The 4,179-nt window shown below is 62.4% G+C and overlaps 2 pseudogenes; both read right to left on the bottom strand.

Moving 5' to 3' along the window:
• Positions 1 to 136: 136 nt before the first annotated feature.
• LOC108299082 lies at positions 137 to 843 on the bottom strand (annotated as a pseudogene).
• Positions 844 to 3,251: 2,408 nt separating this feature from the next.
• Positions 3,252 to 3,921, bottom strand: LOC108299085 (annotated as a pseudogene).
• Between the last annotated feature and the right edge of the window lie 258 nt (positions 3,922 to 4,179).

Genomic DNA, 4,179 nt, shown 5'->3' with positions numbered 1-4,179 from the left:
GGAGTCTGGGAGTCTGATGCCCGGCTGGGAGGGGCGTGCAATGATGCCAAGGTGCCGTGGTCGTCGCTGGCAGGCCCTCCTCTGCAGGGATCTCAAGGAGGCACCAGGAACGAGGACAGGAGAGCGGGCAGAGAACCTCGGAGCTCTGGCAAGCTCGGGCAGGTGGCCTCGCGCTTCAGGGGTGTCTGTGCAGGCCGGGTGCTTGAGGTTCTCGGTGATGTAGGCCATCAGCAGGCAGATGACCACCAGCATGACACAGATGGAGCCGCCCACCGCCGTCATGGCCACCACCATGAGCCACATGCCTGCTGGCTCAGTGGTGAACTCCACGCACTCGGCGAGCTCGGCGGGCTGCTGCGGGCGGCGGGGGGGGGTGGGTTGCTCCGGCGTCTGGGCGGCAGGCCAGGCGCACAGTGCAGCTGCTGCAGGCACAGGCGGTAGAAGACGCCGTAGTGCACGTCGGGCAGCAAGTAGTCGCGGCAGGAGGCCCCAAGCAGCACGTGCTCACACTGGAAGCGTGTGTAGGCGCCGTGCCAGGAGCAGTTGAGAGTGAAGGCGCGCTCGCGGCGCGCGGCCAGGGCCAGGCGCCACTGCAGGAGGACGCAGTACGCTGGCACACAGGGAGCGGCTGGCAGGGGCGTGCAGTGTGCAGCCCGGGGCCTGGCCGCAGCTGCGGAAGCACAGGCGCCCGCCGCCCGCCTCGGGGCCCTCGGGCAGCGCCTTGTAGAGGCACCAGGGCGCGTCGGCCACCGGCTCCCAGCCCGGAGGCGTCTGGGCGGCAGCGGAGCCAGGTGGTGGTGCGCAGGCGGCCAGCAGCAGCAGCAGCAGCAGCGGGGCGCGCATCCTGCGGCTGGACCAGCTGGGCCCGGGGCTCACTGGGTCACACGGGCCATGCCGCCACCGCCAACGTCCCCGCTGGCCGCTCCCAGTGCTCCTCGGGAGCTGCGGTGCACGGGTTTACACTGTCCGCCCTGTTGCAAATGTATTCTGTTGTTGAGTGTGAGTAGGGAGCAGATTCAATATCTTTTCCAGCAATGAACACAGGTCTCTCCTGCTCTGCACTCTGTGTATGGAGGCCAGATCATTCTCTGGGTTGCAGTTGTCCTGGGCACTGCAGGGTGCTGGACAGCATCCCTGACCCCCACACACTCCATGCCAGAAGCACCCCCAGTCATGACAACCACAAATGTCCCCAGACATCGCCCAGTGTCCCCTGGGGCAGGATCACCTGGTTGAGAACCATGGCTAGGTGACTGCTATCCTCATCGCAGCCCCGGAATAGGATTGACATCAGGGTTAGACACAGCAGGAGTGGAGGCTTTGGGAGGCTGGTGACCTTTTGGTGGACAGAGGGAGGGATGGAGGGAGGGAAAGAGAGAGGGAGGGCTGATGCCTGGCTCTGGGCTCAGGGAGCAGGGGTGATTTGACCAGGCTCCGGCTGGCTCATCTGGGGTGAGCACTTTTCTTCCCAGAGAACTCAGAAGTGCTTAGATATTGGTGGAGGTTCATTTTGGTTTTTTTGTTTGTTTTTGGAGGCAGGTTCTCACCCTGTCACCCAGGCTGGAATGTACTGGTGCGATCTTGGCTCACTGCAGCTTTGACCTCTCAGGCTTAAGCCACCTTCCTCCTCAGCCTCCCAAGTAGCTGTGAATACTACAGGTGCTCATCACCATGCCCAGCTAATTTTTGTATGTTTAGTAGAGATGGGGGTCTCTCCATGTTGCCCGGGCTGCTCTTAAACTCCTGGGCTCAAATGATTCTTCCACCTCAGCCTCCCAAAGTGCTGGGATTACAGGCATGAACCACTGCGCCTGGCCTTTGTGGGAGGATTCGAACACCTGCACATGGAGGAATTAGAAACCACGTAAAGGGAAAATGCAGAAAGTCTTGATCTAGCCTGAAGAAAACCAAGAAGTGGCTTTAGAATGGAGAAGGATGTTTACGTGGTATAGAGGCTGATGAAATGAATTGTAATAGAATTAGGCCAGAAACTCATTTTTTTGCTTTTTCTTTTTTAAGACAGGGTCTTGCTCTGTTGCCCAGGCTGGAGTGCCGTGGTGCGATCATAGCTCACTGCAGCTTTCACCTCGTGGGCTCAATTGATCATCCTGCTTCAGCCTCCTGAGTAGCTGGGACTACAGGCATGTGCCACCACATCTGGCTAATTTTTGTATTTTGTATTGTTTCTGTAGAGTCGGGGAGTTGGGATGACAGGTGGAAGTCACCATCCTCAACCNCAAGTCCAGGTGGTCAGAGCCAGGGGTACCAGTAGGGGAGGGCAGTGCCATACCCCTCACAATGTCCAACATCACCAGGCAGGCATCACAGAAAGCAACCTCGGCCAGGGACACAGGTCTGTAGCAGGTGGGTAGGGTCAGCTTTGCTTCCATGGTGGGTGGCATTGCTGGGGCCAGATCCTGGCTCTCGACCCCTGGACTTGCAAACGCTGGGCGTGGTGTTGTCGGTCACACCATGGCCGCCGAGGCTGCCTGGGTGAGCTGAGGCTTGGGATCCAGGCAGCAGCGGAAGGTCGGGCTGCTCGAGGCTAGTATCTAACATTCTGCGCTGGGACCTGTGCTGACGGCGGCCGTCCCGGGCAACGTGGGCCAGGTCTCCCACGCCATGGCTCCCGGCTTGTCGAACACCCTCAAGGAGACAGAGCACTGCAGGCCCTCACCTCATGCTTCCGCAATGCTGGAAGGGGGGTATCTCCGAGGGGACTCTGGCCAGATGCATGGAGGGGCCTGCGAATCTCAGGGCTACAGACCCCCTTGGACAGCAGGGGGTGTCGGCTCCTGCGGTGGGCCTGAGATACTAAGGCGCGAAGCTAACCTAAGCCCAGTGTGGTGGTGCGGGGAGCACAGGCTCCGAGGGCTACACCCCAGGCCTGCAAAGCACACAGTGATCGAGCAATGGCGATGGCCCATCTTGGACAATTTGGCACAGGATGGAGGTGCAGGGTGATCCGGAGTCTCCATGGCTCTTGCTGGAAGGGGCGCCATGCCCTGGCCGCCTCTATGAAGGCCTCTGTATGCGGCAGGCACAGCAGCCCAGGCCCACGGGCCAATCGGAAGCCTGAGTCTGGGAGTCTGATGCCCGGTTGGGAGGGGCGTGCAATTATGCCAAGGTGCCATGGTTGTCGCTGGCAGGCCCTCCTCTGCAGGGATCTCAAGGAGGCAGCAGGAACGAGGACAGGAGAGCGGGCGGAGAACCTCAGAGCTCTGGCAAGCTCGGGCAGGTGGCCTCGCGCTTCAGGGGTGTCTGAGCAGGCCTGGGCGTGTGAGGGCCGGGCGCATGAGGTTCTCGGTGATGTAGGCCATCAGCAGGCTGATGACCACCAGCATGACGCAGATGGAGCCGCCCACTGCCGTCATGGCCACCACCATGTGCCACATGCCGGCCGGCTCAGCGGTGAACTCCATGCACTCGGCGAGCTCAGCTGGCTGCTGGGGGGCTCCGGCGTCGGGGCGGCAGGCCAGGCGCACAGCGCAGCTGCTGCAGGCACAGGCGGTAGAGGACGCTGTAGTGCACGTCGGGCAGCAGGTAGTCGCGGCAGGAGGCCCCGAACAGCACGCGCTCGCACTGGAAGCGCGTGTAGGCGCCGCACCAGAAGCAGTTGAGAGTGAAGGCTCGCACGCGGCGCGCAGCTTCCAGGGCCAGGCGCTACTGCAGGAGGACGCAGGACGCTGGCGCACAGGGAGCGGCTGGCCGGGGCATGCAGCGTGCAGCCCAGGGCCTGGCCGCGGAAGCCGCGCGGCTGCGGAAGCACAGGCACCCGCTACCCGCCTTGGGGCCCTCGGGCAGCACCTTGTAGAGGCACCGGGGAGTGTCGGCCACCGGCTTCCAGCCTGGAGTCTTCTGGGCGGCTTCGGAGCTGGGCAGCCGCGCGCAGGCGGCCAGCAGCAGCAGCGGGGCACGCATCCTGCGGCTGGGCCAGCGGGGCCCGGGGCTCACTGGGTCACAGGGGGGTGCTGCCACCGCCAAGGTCCCCGCTCCCCGCTCCCAGTGCTCCCCGCGCTCCCCAGGAGCTGGGGTGCCCTGGTTTACACTGTCCGCCCTGTTGTAAACGTATTCTGTTGTTGAGTGTGAGTAGGGAGCAGATTCAATATTTTTCCAGCAATGAACACAGGTCTCTCCTGCTCTGCACTGTGCATGGAGGCCAGATCATTCTCTGGGTTG

Source organism: Cebus imitator, unplaced genomic scaffold (assembly GCF_001604975.1).
Source record: "Cebus imitator isolate Cc_AM_T3 unplaced genomic scaffold, Cebus_imitator-1.0 Scaffold1678, whole genome shotgun sequence".
Classification (NCBI taxonomy): Eukaryota; Metazoa; Chordata; class Mammalia; order Primates; family Cebidae; genus Cebus; species Cebus imitator.
Note: the sequence above shows the minus strand (reverse complement) of the source record. Positions and strands in the feature narration are given on the sequence as shown.